Raw genomic sequence first — 17043 nt, forward strand, 5'->3', positions numbered from 1 at the left:
AGGTCAAGATCACAGTCCCTGAAACAGCTGAGTCCCCATTAGAAGTAGCCAACACTATGATGCCTATCAGAGAAGCCGCCCCCTACTGGGTTCCCCCAAGAGATCAGGGAACAAACGACGATATCAACCACGCAGATGCAAAAGGGAGGGTTGTGTACAATTGGGTTTACCAACCATGGGATCGACAAGATATTTTAACCTTTAGGCAAACCCTGCCTGATTTAAGGAAGAACCCGACAGCATTTTACACTGAATTAGGCACAGCCTTGGGCTCAACGATAATGACTCTAGCAGACATTGATTTGTTTTTCGGGTTATGTCTGCCGGCTGACGTGTGGAAGCAAATCCGGAAAGCCGATCACACAGATCTGTTCGGACATACCTGGAATCAACTCAGTGAGCTAGATAGACAACGAGAGCCCGGAAGGAAACCGATAAAAGACATACTGGAACTTCCGGACAAAATAGTGCAGAAGCTAAAAACCTTGATCCCAGAGAAAAAGGTAGATTGGTCAATAGTCACAGCTTGCCGTCAGAAACCCCAGGAAGACGTATCAGAATACTTCTCCCGATTTGAAACGGTGTTCTCCGACTACAGTGGCCAAGACATGACCACCGCAACCGGACAACACCTATTTGTGCAAAACTACGTAAAGGGTCTGTCACAAGAGGTTTCCCAAAAGTTACAAATGAGCGAGAGTAGTTGGGGGGCCTCCAAACCCGCCGCTATCCTCCAAATGGCTCAGTACTACGAACACCAAAAGAATGAGAATGATAGGGCAACCGAGAGAAAGAAGAAAGATTTGAAAGAAAGGGTGATGATAGCCCAGATACAAGGGGTGGCAGTCGGGAAAGAACTACACAGGGGGAGCTACCAATCAATCGCCCCTAGAAATCCACCCCCAAAGGACCGCACACCCACTCCCTACTCTGGACGTAGGGACATAGAAGATAATCAGTGTGCATTTTGCAAAGGATTCTGGCATTGGAAGTCTCAATGTCCGGTTCTTCTGGAACTAATTAAAAATAAAGAAACGAGGGACATGACGAATGGCCCAAGGACTAGAGGGCAGGGGCGGGGGTACACAAACGACACCAACAGCGACAGACCAGGAAGATCGAACACATTTGACCGTCCCCGACAGAACCAGTACCAACTATCTGACAGTGAGAACACTCCAGACTTCGCATAGGACTGCCAGGGGCAAGGGAGGGATCCAGTCGAGCTCTGTGTTGACCAGCAAGGTCCTTACGTCACCGCTAAGGTCCTGGGTACAAAGTCTTCATTCTTGGTAGACACTGGAGCGACACGTAGTGTATTATCAACGCGACTGATTCCAAGGGCACCCTTGTCTGGCTCGCACATTACATCGATAGGTTTCGATGGAACGCCCTCCACTAATCCCCTGTCTGTACCTATCTCCTTTGACCTAGGAAACAACCCCACTGACTCAACATTTCTGCTCTCCTCCAACTCCCATGACGCCATTATGGGTATTGATTTACTAAAACATTTCCGAGCTACTATTAGGTGTTCCCCAGATGGAGTCCGAGTCATCCAGTACGACAACCCGAGCATGTCCAGATCCCGCCCCGCACGACATATGTACAGTATAACTGATGCTGACCTATCCTTGCTCGACACCCTACCCCTGTACCTATGGGCCAGAAACGACTCGGATGTAGGGCGAATGATGATCGACCCTGTGCACATAACTGTTCGACCAGACGCAATACTCCCGAAACTCCCACAGTACCGGATATCGCCCGAAGGCGAAAAGGCATTGGTAGCGATTATTCAGTCCCTGGTAGATGCAGGAGTGGTAGAGGAAGTGGTTAGTAATGTCTGCAACAGCCCTATCCTACCCATTGTTAAGAAGCAAGGTGAGGGAGATGAGAAAGCGTACCGCTTCATCATCGACCTGCGAGAAGTCAACAAAGTGGTGGTGCCACAGTACCCCGTAGTCTCAGACATCACCACCATTCTGACCCTCATCCCGTCCACTGCCACCACCTTCACCGTTATTGATCTCAAGAATGCATTTTTCTCTATCCCCATCCATCCAGACAGCCGTTATCTCTTCGGCTTCACCTTAAAAAACCGTTCGTACCGATTTTGTAGAGCTCCCCAGGGCTACACTGAAAGTCCCAGCATTTACAGCCAGGCCCTCAAAAGACAGCTGGACGCCGTCCAGCTACCAGATGGAGTGGTGTTGATCCAATATGTCGATGATATCCTTTTGGCGGCCGACACCACTCCACTTGCAATCACGGCCACTATCCAACTCTTGCACTTTCTTGCGGAGAATGGCCACAAAGTCTCCAAAAAGAAACTGCAGTTCTGCCAGCCTCAAGTGACATACCTAGGCCATCTCCTGTCCAAAGAAGGGAGGAAACTTACGCCCGACCGAATCCAAACCATCCTAGACACCCCCATCCCAAAAACACAGAAACAAGTCCGTTCATTGGTGGGCCTTACCTCTTTTTGCCGACAATGGTTACCAAATTTCAGACTCATTATAAAACCCCTACTTTCCCTGTTGGCCAAAGATGTTCCCTTCCCACTCCCTTGGACCCCCGAATGCCAAGCGTCCTTTAAGGAGTTGCGGGATGCCCTTTGCTCGGCACCCGACCTAGGAACACCAGATTACTCCAAGCCCTTCTCCCTCTTCACTCACGAAAGGGAGGGATGCGCATTGTCTGTTCTAACACAGCCCATCGGCTCCAAACAACGCCCTTGTGCCTACTTCTCTGCCACTCTTGACCCAGTCGCCAGAGCTTTACCTGCCTGCCTTCGAGCAGTAGCCGCCGCTGCTGTCTCTATCCGTCAGAGTGAGGGAATTGTACTTTCGAACTCTCTCACGGTGTTAGTACCCCACGCAGTTGACACCCTTTTGAACCAGACCAAGACTCAACACCTGACTAGTGCACGACTGACGGGGTACGAATTGACTCTACTTGCACCCCACATCACTCTGAAGACGATGCACGACTTTGAATCCTGCTACACTGTTGCCCTTGCCTGAAAATGACCCCGATGTGCCCCCTATACACGACTGTGTGACCCTCACGGACGAACAGACCTGGAGTAGAATTGACCTCCGAGACATTGCTTTTACAGACCCTGATGGAGAACTATGGGTAGAAGGCTCTTGTATCAAACTCCCAGACGGCACCACTTCAGCTGCCTATGTGGTGACGACAGCCCGAACAGTAGTTGAAACAGCCCGCATCACGCAACGATCCGCACAGGCGGCAGAGCTAATTGCCCTCACACGAGCATGTATCATAGCAGCAGGAACCACGGCAAACGTTTACATGGACAGCCAGTATGCCTTCGGGGTGGTTCATCATTTTGGGCTCTTGTGGAGGGAAAGGGGATTCCTGACGTCCCACGGCACGCCCATCCTTCACGGAGATCTAGTCTCCGCCCTGATTGAAGCAGTTCTCCTCCCCAAACGATTAGCAGTGATCAAATGCCAGGCACACTAGAAGGTGACGGACTTAGTTGGACAGGGAAACGCACTGGCCGACATCACTGCCCGAACCACAGCTGAGAATAGGACGACGACACGCATGTATGTGACCAGGTCACAAGCAGAAAAATGGACTGACGCTAGGGAAACGATTAGGGACATCCAGTCGGCCAGCACACCTCACGAACTGACTGAGTGGGCACGGGTGGGTCTAAAGGACGATGAAGGCTGCTGGCGGACAAAAGACACAAACAAATGGTTGCTGCCTGACTCATACTTGATTCCCATACTGACTATGGCACACTCCCCTGCACACATAGGTTCTGTCCCCATGATTGAACTCATTTCCAAAGTCTGGCACAACAACAAAATCCCCGACTCAGCCAAATGCCTGGTCCAGCAGTGCCTTATCTGCCTACAACACAACCCCGGGAAAGGAACTGTGGTACCCCGGGGAGGGTTTGGGATCCCCGACCACCCCTTTGAGGTCCTCCAGATGGATTACATCCAGCTGGAGAGATGCCAAGGCTTGAAGTACGTATTAGTCATTGTATGCGCCTTCAGCAAATGGGTGGAAGCCTATCCAACCCGTGATAACACTGCCATGACTACTGCCGAAGTACTACTGAAAGAGTTTTGCCCTCGCTACGGCCTTTGTCGAATTTTATGGAGTGACAATGGCCCCCACTTCATAGCTGAAGTTATCCAACTAATCTTGAAGGGGCTGGGGGTAAAGCAGAGGTTTCATGCGGTCTTCCACCCCCAATCCGCTGGCCTAGTTGAGCGACACAATGCTACACTGAAACTGAAACTGTCAAAAATAGTGGCCACCACAGGACTTAAGTGGCCAGATGCCCTCCCACTGGCATTGCTATTGATGCGCTCCACTCCCACTAAGCACCACTTGACCCCCTACGAGGTTGTGTTTGGGCGACCAATGAACCTCTGGACTGCCCCCAAACCGACCTCCATTCACGACGTCCCCGACGTCCTGCTGTCAGATTATTTATTCAAATTAACTAAAACGTTGTCTGTCATTCATCAACAGGTGCAGCAGGCCATCCCCGATGCTTCCAGGGGTCCCGGTCACGATATCCAACCGGGAGATTATGTTTTAGTCCGGAATTTTCAACGGGCAAAGAGTCTGGAACCCCGGTGGACGGGCCCCTGGCAAGTACTGATCACCACTCGGACGGCCCTTCGAGTAGAGGGGAAAAGGCACTGGCTGCACGCACACCACTGCAAGAAGGTCTCCTCTACCCTGGCCACGACAGAAAACGTCGACACCCAAAAAGAGCTCCTGAACAAAGACCGGCTATCCTGATACCGAGGCACTTGAACTTGCAAAATTCTCTGATCCCACTGTGCCATCCCGGGAAGGGTATTTCCTGCGTCAAAAAGGAGGGAGCTTCGGCTAAGTAGACCACGGACTAAGTTAAAATCTCAGAACGGTGGCCTAAAACAACCAAGGGTTACCCGGAGAGAAGCTAAACAAAGTCTGTGGTTCTGCCCATTACCGAGCACCTTGAAGATGATGGAAGCGCCAGATAAGAAGATGATGGAAGCGCCAGATAAGAAGATGATGGAAGCAACCGGAAATACCCACTACAGGAACCCAAAGGCTGACAATTTGCACAAATCAAAGACAATCGCCTTCTTCATTGTCTTCCTCCTTTGCCTCCTCCTCATGACTTCCTTCTGGATCTTGGAGGAAAGCACACCCGCTCATCAGATATTGCCGACCACTGCACAGCCAACCACCATGAAAGAGCACCACCTTGTCTCCCTTTCGCCTCAGCTCCGAGAAAGGCATAAGGAGTTCTGGAACAATTCCTTCGTGCAACTATTGCACCAGCACAACCTTGCTGCAAATGCCACGAACTTCTGGATCTGCGGGTTGCTCCCGCATGCCACTGGACACTCCATCCCCTTCATCCCTTCTCCTTTCTCAGTTCACGGCTCCTGCCTCGCCTGGTTGATCCTCTTGCAGGAAAGCCACAAGGACAACGCCGCTTCTGGTCAAACAGTGTCACACTTCTACTATGGGTTCTGGCTGAACAAAACAGGAAGGACGTCTGCCCCCTTTTGTCCAGTGACCTCAGGTTCCGCCTTCCATATGAACATCCCTGCCAAAGAACGAGTTGAAATGCAAGTGCTCCACAATCCAGCTAGACCCACCTTCTCCTACCTGCGGAAGCGAACGGCTGCCACTCTGACTGTGGCCCTGTCTGTCATCAATGTCACAGGTCTCGTGTGCCTCGAAGGCCAGGGAACACAGCTGGTGGGTCACAGTTCCTGCCACATCACCAGAACATTGGTCTCAGTTGATCCCCCCTCCTTTGTTGCTTCTCCGAATATGTACTTTGTTTGTGGCACCAAAGCTTACACTTGGCTCCCGAAAGGTTGGAGGGGTACGTGCTACATCGCCTTCATTCTTCCCCCCACGTATGTGGCCCAAGCCTACCATCACCGGCAAAAGCGCGCCGGAGACATTGGACAAGCCGACTCCACCGGAGCACAGTTCCTGGATGCGGTGAAGGGACTTGTTCCTCTGTGGGGCCCAATGGCAAATAGCCGCGCTATCCGACACCTGACTCAGGCAGTAGAAACAACCATTAACATCACGGCTGGCATCCTCGCTAACAACACGGCTGAGCTTCAGGCAGTCCGCCTGGTGGCTCTTCGAAACCGCCTTGTTCTAGATGTGGTTCTGGCCGACCGTGGAGGAGCATGCCGCATCATCGGCTCCAGCTGTTGCACCTACGTGCCAGATAACTCGCCTTCAGTCTACAAAGCAATCGAACACCTCCACAGACTATCCTCAGAGGTATACCAGGAGCAAGAAGGATGGTCGCTTGGAAGCTGGTTTTGGGACACTTTGAAGGATTGGGGATGGAGGTTGTTTACATTTATACTGATACCAGTCGTGGTACTGTGTGGGTGTTGCTTAGGTATTCAATGTTTGCCACCTTTGTGTTCACTCATTTCTAACTGTATGTGCCCTAAGACTTTGGACTTTAGAACTGAGCACATGAGTCCCCTCTATGAGATAGAAATACGTGGTCTTATGGGGATAGATCCGAATTGACAAGCTGGCGAGACATGTTAAAAGGGAGGACTGTGGAATTTTAGTTCGTGTACTGAGCATCATCTGCGCCATCTTGCCCATTCCTCAGACTCACGTATGAACATACACAACAGCCATTTTAGGTACCATGGTCTCCCTGTTCACGATCGATCGTCAGCGCACTTCCCTGACCCTGCAAGCATCCCCCATGCACCCTGGCTGCCCCCGCTCTCACATGCACAAGTCATGAACCCTCCCCTTCCGCATGACTCTGTCTCTGGGAATCACACCCCGCGCCTGACCAACACCTCCTTTCCTTCCATGAATACCCCTCTTTTGATAAACCCTTCCTCTACGCTCGATTGTCCACACCGATCCTTCCTTTCATGAATATCTCTCCTTTGATGACCCCTTCCTCTGAGCCCGATTGTCTGCACGGACCGCTGGTCATCCCTTAGCCTGAGGATACAGTTTATTGCCCACTACTGCATGCACTCGCCCCTCTTCAAAGGAGCTACTATTGATCATGACCTCCCCAACCCCTGAGATTCGATCAGGCGCACACATTCCAAAGGAATCGGCGGAACACTCAGCTGCGTGATAGCCCCCTCCTATTGTATGGGGGGTGAGGACCTCTACTGTAGCCACGTGTTGGAATGAGCCGGAACTGGGGGGTACCGGGGATGTCTTTTTCATTACTTCACAATGTCTTTATTGTAATAAAGAGCGGTCACATGTCGTAAAACAGTGTATAAAAGGCCAGGCCTCAGAGAGGCTGTTAGAGAGCACCTCGAGACGATACCTTGTTGTCCGATCTGATGTGTTCTGCTCCGTCGGAATAAAAATTGTTTCCTGTCTTCCTGTCTCCAGCGCCTGCCTCTTTATTTGATAAACTTCGTATGGTATTAGAGGCGTTTAACGCCAAGCAAAATTACTTAAGAAACATCGACTAAATCGCCTGACCATTTTTCTGATTTTCCTCACGCAGATCCTGAAAAGAAGTAAAGACTCTCTAGCAAGGGCCGTCTTTACCCTGAGTTTAATCTTTACTTTTAGTGAAATGGTTTATGAAAAACCAGTAAGCTGCTCCAGGTGAGACTCGAACTCACAACCTCAGCATGCCTCAATGCAAGTACTGCTGTATAAGTATCGCGCGCTAACCAATTGCGCCACTGGAGCTCACTGTTCTCATATCTCCCCAGTTGAGCCATCTAGAGCTGACCAAGTTGATACTGGCACTGCTCCCTTATTCACTGTGCAAGATCAACTCACATGCTAGCATGTTATCATGACTACTAAAAACTACAGTCCTAATGGAACAGATTTGATAATTCTGCTATATCATGTGCTCTGTCTATTGAACACCACAAAAGAGTGTTCCTGTTCTGTTTGAGGTGGAAAAAAGCACAGAGCACAAGGAACCAACAAAGCCCATTTAGTTTGTTAGGAAAGCCCTCACTCACCGACCTGGTCGGTGACTTGCTTCATCATCAGGCCCCACCGGGTGTGCCCGAATGTCACCCCGGTGTGCTGCGATGCCAGAATTACTGCGGAGCTGGTCTTGTGAGGGTGGGAGGGCTATGTGAAAAATTACGTGAATAGTGTGAAGTGGTGACTTAAAATTGCCTTGTATGTATCAAAAAATTAATTTAATCAAAGATCATCAAGGACAAAGTTAAAAAATGTGATGGTGAGTAGGGCCAACTAATTGAATGGTCTACTCCCACTAACATTAAGTGACAACGTGAATGGTCAACATGAACATGTTTCAGCCGGTGTGGTATAATTAACCTGGCATTCGTCAGGACCTAGAGTGTAAACCTCGGCGGTATGGGCACTCTAAGGCCCACCCAACCAGAGGACTTGAAAGTTAAAAAGTCTGTGAAGTGCAAAAAACAAGGGGGGCGGGCTTCACCACCCGAAGGTAGGACGCACACACCTCCTGTCTCTAAAGTCTAAAGACCGGGTCTCGTCGTCCCGAGGGCTGAATAGGTGTACCTGCAGGAGACGGGCGTCGTGGGCGATGTGCCAAATGCGCCGTCCCCTCCCTCCCGCGGTCTATGGGGTGGATTTTCATCCCTGGTGAAGTGCTTTTTATTTTTTGTCTCTAAACTTTAGAGACAGGAGGTGTGTGCGTCCTACCTTCGGGTGGTGAAGCCCACCCCCTTGTTTTTTGCACTTCACAGACTTTTTAACTTTCAAGTCCTCTGGTTGGGTGGGCCTTAGAGTGCCCATACCGCCGAGGTTTACACTCTAGGTCCTGACGAATGCCAGGTTAATTATACCACAACGGCTGAAACATGTTCATGTTGACCATTCACGTTGTCACTTAATGTTAGTGGGAGTAGACCATTCAATTAGTTGGCCCTACTCACCATCACATTTTTTAACTTTGTCCTTGATGATCTTTGATTAAATTAATTTTTTGATACATACAAGGCAATTTTAAGTCACCACTTCACACTATTCACGTAATTTTTCACATAGCCCTCCCACCCTCACAAGACCAGCTCCGCAGTAATTCTGGCGTCGCAGCACACCGGGGTGACATTCGGTCACACCCGGTGGGGCCCGATGATGAAGCAAGTCACCGACCAGGTCGGTGAGTGAGGGCTTTCCTAACAAACTAAATGGGCTTTGTTGGTTCCTTGTGCTCTGTGCTTTTTTCCACCTCAAACAGAACAGGAACACTCTTTTGTTGTTGGTGTCTAATATAGTTTGGGGACTAAGAGTGTCCATGACTCTCCCTATCTCTCTTGTTGTTTATGAGTATTGAACACCACATACATTTGCCAGTTCTGACACAGTCTAGGAGAAACTTATGATTATTTGTAATTAGCACATAGTAAGAATTTCCTAAAAAATGAAACATAGTCACCTAAGGCAGACGAGGTGGCCGAGTGGTTAAGGCGATGGACTGCTAATCCATTGTGCTCTGCATGCGTGGTTTCGAATTCCAGCTTTGTCGGAACGCCATCAGACACTCTTTTGAAGGTGGGCATGTCTCGTAGTACAATTTCACTCTCTTTCAAGACACAGCCATAATCCACTAGAAGGGCCCAACTGACTATTCCATTTTGGCAATTATGTCAAATTAAGGGAAGTGTTTTGTGCTTAATTGAAATTAGATCTTTCATGAAGTGTCCAGAGGATTGCCTTTCCCTCACTCCTGGCCTTCTAACCAGTTTGGATAGATAGACTGATAAGAAAGCAGCTCTTACTCCTAAAGTTTCAGCCATCTCAAGTGTATGACTGTTGACATATGTCTGCCCCACAGAGACAGATCACTTCTAATAAGTGAGTTCTCTATCTGTCACTGATTGCGGACATACTAACGAGAGCTATCAGTATGGTCATAAATGTGAATACTCTTATGTTCTCAAATCAAAATGGAGTTTTTCCTACTTCCAAGAAAAGTGTCTTAAGCATGCTCTTCAATTTGTGCACGCATGTAGACATTCAAATGCAACTGCATTTCCATACAGTGTCTCAAAATCATAGATATCTTCATACCGCAGTAAGAATACATGAAGCGATTTACATACTGCAGGCAGGCTGGCATTGTAGCTCAGTGGCAGAGCACTGGTCTTGTAAACCAGGGGTCATGAGTTCAAACCTCATCAGGGCCTTTTTATATGTGAGTTTCTGTATGTTGTTTCCAAGTCATTCTTTCTAGGAGTCACACATTGTCTTAAGTTTGCTTATTGACAAGCTTCCCTTTCCTGCTTTCATCGTATCAAGAAGACTTCATGAAAACCATTGAACCATAAACTATTGCCTCACCCCTTCCGAACGCCTGACAAACGCCATTCTCACCCCGCCGGGCAAAGCCAAATAAGCCATGCATATTTGAAGTTCCTTAGAAAGTCAGAGCGAGGACTATGACCTCTGTTCCGACTGAGTCTGCATCCACAGAAAGGATGAAATAAGGATCAAGAAATTTCACCAAGGAGATGTGAACTTCATCCCCCTTAAAATACTTTTCCTCCCAGATGCCCCGGCTCTTAGTCAAATGAGGTTACTCTTCAAAACCCCACCCCCACTAACCATAAATATCCGACTCTCCTGCTGTCCATTCAAATGATACAAGGTATCTTGTACATAGAGAGAATGTGAGAAAAAGCAGAATCGCTTCATAGATTTGGTGACCTTGGAAGGGTCGGCTGGATAAAGAAGTGAACCTGATTTCGGGAAAAGGAGTATCGTGATGGGGATGAGGAAAAGAGAACATGGACCACATTCACAAGTTAGAGAAATAAATGTAATAGGTTGAATGGTTTTAAAAAGTTAACTTTGAGCATGAATTGTGTTTTTTAAACTGCAAAGAATTAAAAAATCAATGTGGGATTGGAGGCACAATCTGAGCAGAAAGCACCATAAACTGCTATGGTGCAACTCTTATGTTGACTAGAAACATTAATATGATGACGCTCTTCTTTTGATATGTCTTTCAGTTAAATTGTATTGTAAGTAGCTGATACAGCACTGTTTGCAGCTCCTCAGTATATGGTTATCCCGTGACAACAATGTTTTCATCATATTTATTATTCTACAAATGTATTTTTAAATGCACTGATGTGGTGTTTGCATGCTATGCAAGACGGCACATCATGGAATGTTTATAAGGAGCATCGAATAGGATTGTGATATTTGCACCTGGAAGGGTCGGACACGCAGATCCTGAAATGAAGTAAAGACTCTCTAGCAAGGGCCGTCTTTACCCTGAGTTTAATCTTTACTTTTAGTGAAATGGTTTATGAAAAAACAGTAAGTTGCTCCAGGTGAGGCTCGAACTCACAACCTCAGCATGCCTCAATGCAAGTACTGCTGTATAAGTACCGCACGCTAACCAATTGCGCCACTGGAGCTCACTGTTCTCATATCTCCCCAGTTGACACATCTAGAGCTGACCAAGTAGATACTGGCACTGCTCCCTTATGCACTGTGCAAGATCGACTCACATGCTAGCATGTTATCATGACTATTAAAAACTACAGTCCTAATGGAACAGATTTGATAATTCTGCTATATCATGTGCTCTGTCTATTGAACACAACATACATTTGCCAGTTCTGACACAGTCTAGGAGAAACTTATGATTATTTGTAATTAGCACATAGTAAGAATTTCCTAAAAAATGAAACATAGTCACCTAAGGCAGACGAGGTGGCCGAGTGGTTAAGGCGATGGACTGCTAATCCATTGTGCTCTGCACGCGTGGGTTCGAACCCCACCTTCGTCGGAACGTCATCAGACACTCTTTTGAAGGTGGGCATGTCTCGTAGTACAATTACACTCTCTTTCAAGACACAGCCATAATCCACTAGAAGGGCCCAACTGACTATTCCATTTTGGCAATTATGTCAAATTAAGGGAAGTGTTTTGTGCTTAATTGAAATTAGATCTTTCATGAAGTGTCCAGAGGATTGCCTTTCCCTCACTCCCGGCCATCTAACCAGTTTGGATAGATAGACTGATAAGAAAGCAGCTCTTACTCCTAAAGTTTCAGCCATCTCAAGTGTATGACTGTTGACATATGTCTGCCCCACAGAGACAGATCACTTCTAATAAGTGAGTTCTCTATCTGTCACTGATTGCGGACATACTAACTAAAGCTATCAGTATGGTCATAAATGTGAATACTCTTATGTTCTCAAATCAAAATGGAGTTTTTCCTACTTCCAAGAAAAGTGTCTTAAGCATGCTCTTCAATTTGTGCACGCATGTAGACATTCAAATGCAACTGCATTTCCATACAGAGTCTCAAAATCATAGATATCTTCATACCGCAGTAAGAATACATGAAGCGATTTACATACTGCAGGCAGGCTGGCCTTGTAGCTCAGTGGCAGAGCACTGGTCTTGTAAACCAGGGGTCATGAGTTCAATCCTCATCAGGGCCTTTTTATATGTGAGTTTCTGTATGTTGTTTCCAAGTCATTCTTTCTAGGAGTCACACATTGTCTTAAGTTTGCTTATTGACAAGCGTCCCTTTCCTGCTTTCATCGTATCAAGAAGACTTCATGAAAACCATTGAACCATAAACTATTGCCTCACCCCTTCCGATCGCCTGACGAACGCCTGACAAACGCCATTCTCACCCTGCCGGGCAAAGCCAAATAAGCCATGCATATTTGAAGTTCCTTTGAAAGTCAGAGCGAGGACTATGACCTCTGTTCCGACTGAGTCTGCATCCACAGAAAGGATGAAATAAGGATCTAGAAATTTCACCAAGGAGATGTGAACTTCATCCCCCTTAAAATACTTTTCCTCCCAGATGCCCCGGCTCTTAGTCAAATGAGGTTAATCTTCAAAACCCCACCCCACTGACCATAAATATCCGACTCTCCTGCTGTCCATTCAAATGATACAAGGTATCTTGTACATAGAGAGTATGTGAGAAAAAGCAGAATCGCTTCATAGATTTGGTGACCTTGGAAGGGTCGGCTGGATAAAGAAGTGAACCTGATTTCGGGAAAAGGAGTATCGTGATGGGGATGAGGAAAAGAGAACATGGACCACAATCACAAGTTAGAGAAATAAATGTAATAGGTTGAATGGTTTTAAAAAGTTAACTTTGAGCATGAATTGTGTTTTTTAAACTGCAAAGAATTAAAAAATCAATGTGGGATTGGAGGCACAATCTGAGCAGAAAGCACCATAAGCTGCTATGGTGCAACTCTTATGTTGACTAGAAACATTAATATGATGACGCTCTTCTTTTGATATGTCTTTCAGTTAAATTGTATTGTAAGTAGCTGATACAGCACTGTTTGCAGCTCCTCAGTATATGGTTATCCCGTGACAACAATGTTTTCATCATATTTATTATTCTACAAATGTATTTTTATATGCACTGATGTGGTGTTTGCATGCTATGCAAGACGGCACATCATCAAATGTTTATAAGGAGCATCGAATAGGATTGTGATATTTGCACCTGGAAGAGTCGGACACGCAGATCCTGAAAAGAAGTAAAGACTCTCTAGCAAGGGCCGTCTTTACCCTGAGTTTAATCTTTACTTTTAGTGAAATGGTTTATGAAAAACCAGTAAGCTGCTCCAGGTGAGGCTGGAACTCGCAACCTCGGCATGCCTCAATGCAAGTACTGCTGTATAAGTACTGTGCGTTAACCTATTGCGCCACTGGAGCTCACTGCTCTCATAACTCCCCAGTTGAGCCATCTAGAGCTGACCAAGTAGATACTGGCACTGCTCCCTTATTCACTGTGCAAGATCGACTCACATGCTAGCATGTTATCATGACTATTAAAAACTACAGTCCTAATGGAACAGATTTGATAATTCTGCTATGTCATGTGCTCTGTCTATTGAACACCACATACATTTGCCAGTTCTGACACAGTCTAGGAGAAACTTATGATTATTTTTAATTAGCACATAGTAAGAATTTCCTAAAAAATGAAACATAGCCCCCTAAGGCAGCCGAGGTGGACGAGTGGTTAAGGCGATGGACTGCTAATCCATTGTGGTCTGCACGCGTGGGTTCGAATCCCACCTTCGTCGGAACGCCATCAGACACTCTTTTGAAGGTGGGCATGTCTCGTAGTACAAATAATCCACTAGAAGGGCCCAACTGACTATTCCATTTTGGCAATTATGTCAAATTAAGGGAAGTGTTTTGTGCTTAATTGAAATTAGATCTTTCATGAAGTGTCCAGAGGATTGCCTTTCCCTCACTCCTGGCCTTCTAACCAGTTTGGATAGATAGACTGATAAGAAAGCAGCTCTTACTCCTAAAGTTTCAGCCATCTCAAGTGTATGACTGTTGACATATGTCTGCCCCACAGAGACAGATCACTTCTAATAAGTGAGTTCTCTATCTGTCACTGATTGCGGACATACTAACTAGAGCTATCAGTATGGTCATAAATGTGAATACTCTTATGTTCTCAAATCAAAATGGAGTTTTTCCTACTTCCAAGAAAAGTGTCTTAAGCATGCTCTTCAATTTGTGCACGCATGTAGACATTCAAATGCAACTGCATTTCCACACAGAGTCTCAAAATCATAGATATCTTCATACCGCAGTAAGAATACATGAAGCGATTTACATACTGCAGGCAGGCTGGCCTTGTAGCTCAGTGGCAGAGCACTGGTCTTGTAAACCAGGGGTCATGAGTTCAAGCCTCATCAAGGCCTTTTTATATGTGAGTTTCTTTATGTTGTTTCCAAGTCATTCTTTCTAGGAGTCACACCTTGTCTTAAGTTTGCTTATTGACAAGCTTCCCTTTCCTGCTTTCATCGTATCAAGAAGACTTCATGAAAACCATTGAACCCTAAACTATTACCTCACCCCTTCCGATCGCCTGACAAACGCCATTCTCACCCCGCCGGGCAAGCCCAAATAAGCCATGCATATTTGAAGTTCCTTTGAAAGTCAGAGCGAGGACTATGACCTCTGTTCCGACTAAGTCTGCATCCACAGAAAGGATGAAATAAGGATCTAGAAATTTCACCAAGGAGATGTGAACTTAATCCCCCTTAAAATACTTTTCCTCCCAGATGCCCTGGCTCTTAGTCAAATGAGGTTACTCTTCAAAACCCCACCCCCACTAACCATAAATATCCGACTCTCCTGCTGTCCATTCAAATGATACAAGGTATCTTGTACATAGAGAGAATGTGAGAAAAAGCAGAATCGCTTCATAGATTTGGTGACCTTGGAAGGGTCGGCTGGATAAAGAAGTGAACCTGATTTCGGGAAAAGGAGTATCGTGATAGGGATGAGGAAAAGAGAACATGGACCACATTCACAAGTTAGAGAAATAAATGTAATAGGTTGAATGGTTTTAAAAAGTTAACTTTGAGCATGAATTGTGTTTTTTAAACTGCAAAGAATTAAAAAATCAATGTGGGATTGGAGGCACAATCTGAGCAGAAAGCACCATAAGCTGCTATGGTGCAACTCTTATGTTGACTAGAATCATTAATATGATGACACTCTTCTTTTGATATGTCTTTCAGTTAAATTGTATTGTAAGTAGCTGATATAGCACTGTTTGCAGCTCCTCAGTATATGGTTATCCCGTGACAACAATGTTTTCATCATATTTATTATTCTACAAATGTATTTTTAAATGCACTGATGTGGTGTTTGCATGCTATGCAAGACGGCACATCATGGAATGTTTATAAGGAGCATCGAATAGGATTGTGATATTTGCACCTGGAAGAGTCGGACACGCATGTGGAATTTTAGTTCGTGTACTGAACATCATCTGCGCCATCTTGCCCTTTCCTCAGACTCATGTATGAACATACACGACAGCCATTTTAGGTACCATGGTCTCCTTGTTCACGATCGATTGTCAGCGCACTTCCCTGACCCTGCAAGCATCCCCCATGCACCCTGGCTGCCCCCGCTCTCACATGCACAAGTCATGAACCCTCCCCTTCCGCATGACTCTGTCTCTGGGAATCACACCCCGCGCCTGACCAACACCTCCTTTCCTTCCATGAATACCCCTCTTTTGATAAACCCTTCCTCTACGCTCGATTGTCCACACCGATCCTTCCTTTCATGAATATCTCTCCTTTGATGACCCCTTCCTCTGAGCCCGATTGTCTGCACGGACCGCTGGTCATCCCTTAGCCTGAGGATACAGTTTATTGCCCACTACTGTATGCACTCACCCCTCTTCAAAGGAGCTACTATTGATCATGACCTCCCCAACCCCTGAGATTCGATCAGGTGCACACATTCCAAAGGAATCGGAGGAACACTCAGCTGCGTGATAGCCCCCTCCTATTGTATGGGGGGTGAGGACCTCTACTGTAGCCACGTGTTGGAATGAGCCAGAACTTGGGGGTACCGGGGATGTCTTTTTCATTACTTCACAATGTCTTTATTGTAATAAAGAGCGATCACATGTCGTAAACCAGTGTATAAAAGGCCAGGCCTCAGAGAGGCTGTTAGAGAGCACCTCGAGACGATACCTTGTTGTCCGATCTGATGTGTTTTGCTCCGTCGGAATAAAACTTGTTTCCTGTCTTCCTGTCTCCAGCGCCTGCCTCTTTATTTGATAAACTTCGTATGGTATTAAAGGCGTTTAACGCCGGGCAAAATTACTTAAGAAACATCGACTAAATCGCCTGACCATTTTTCTGATTTTCCTCAATTGGCGTCCCAGCGTGGGGCCCATCAGCGACACGTGGATGCAGTGGAAGAGGTCCCGACGACAGAGTGAACGACTGCAACGATCGGGAGAGCTCCTGTCCGATAGACCCTCGTCTGACAGCCGATCATCCGAACTTCACTGGTTCCGAGCAGACCTCTCCCGAGAGATCTACGGTCCTGACTGGGAACCATCAGGAGTGCCGCGGTAGCAACAGAGAGTAGAGGACGATCGGGCGCTGGAAGCGGAAGACGAGAAACTGTCCATGCGGTCCGGGTAAGGTCGTGACACACGACGAATTGCAAATTGATTAATTGTTTGATTGATTGAAATACTAGTATTTGCTTTGTCGCTCTTTGAGA

At 46.7% G+C, this 17043-nt stretch overlaps 8 non-coding genes across 8 annotated transcripts; 6 read left to right on the top strand and 2 right to left on the bottom strand.

The window, feature by feature from the left end:
- Positions 1-7627: 7627 nt before the first annotated feature.
- On the bottom strand, positions 7628-7722 carry TRNAI-UAU (transfer RNA isoleucine (anticodon UAU)). Its single transcript has 2 exons — positions 7685-7722; positions 7628-7663 (listed from the first exon to the last, which is right to left on the bottom strand). It is a non-coding gene; the product is annotated as a tRNA-Ile (tRNA).
- Positions 7723-9429: 1707 nt separating this feature from the next.
- TRNAS-GCU (transfer RNA serine (anticodon GCU)) lies at positions 9430-9511 on the top strand. The gene has a single exon. It is a non-coding gene; the product is annotated as a tRNA-Ser (tRNA).
- A 589-nt stretch (positions 9512-10100) lies between these two features.
- Positions 10101-10172, top strand: TRNAT-UGU (transfer RNA threonine (anticodon UGU)). Its single transcript has one exon. It is a non-coding gene; the product is annotated as a tRNA-Thr (tRNA).
- Positions 10173-11316: 1144 nt separating this feature from the next.
- Positions 11317-11411, bottom strand: TRNAI-UAU (transfer RNA isoleucine (anticodon UAU)). Its single transcript has 2 exons — positions 11374-11411; positions 11317-11352 (listed from the first exon to the last, which is right to left on the bottom strand). It is a non-coding gene; the product is annotated as a tRNA-Ile (tRNA).
- A 292-nt stretch (positions 11412-11703) lies between these two features.
- On the top strand, positions 11704-11785 carry TRNAS-GCU (transfer RNA serine (anticodon GCU)). Its single transcript has one exon. It is a non-coding gene; the product is annotated as a tRNA-Ser (tRNA).
- A 589-nt stretch (positions 11786-12374) lies between these two features.
- TRNAT-UGU (transfer RNA threonine (anticodon UGU)) lies at positions 12375-12446 on the top strand. The gene has a single exon. It is a non-coding gene; the product is annotated as a tRNA-Thr (tRNA).
- Positions 12447-13987: 1541 nt separating this feature from the next.
- On the top strand, positions 13988-14069 carry TRNAS-GCU (transfer RNA serine (anticodon GCU)). Its single transcript has one exon. It is a non-coding gene; the product is annotated as a tRNA-Ser (tRNA).
- A 564-nt stretch (positions 14070-14633) lies between these two features.
- On the top strand, positions 14634-14705 carry TRNAT-UGU (transfer RNA threonine (anticodon UGU)). The gene has a single exon. It is a non-coding gene; the product is annotated as a tRNA-Thr (tRNA).
- Positions 14706-17043: the final 2338 nt, after the last annotated feature.

This window comes from Lissotriton helveticus, chromosome 5_1, assembly GCF_964261635.1.
Source record: "Lissotriton helveticus chromosome 5_1, aLisHel1.1, whole genome shotgun sequence".
Taxonomy (NCBI): Eukaryota; Metazoa; Chordata; class Amphibia; order Caudata; family Salamandridae; genus Lissotriton; species Lissotriton helveticus.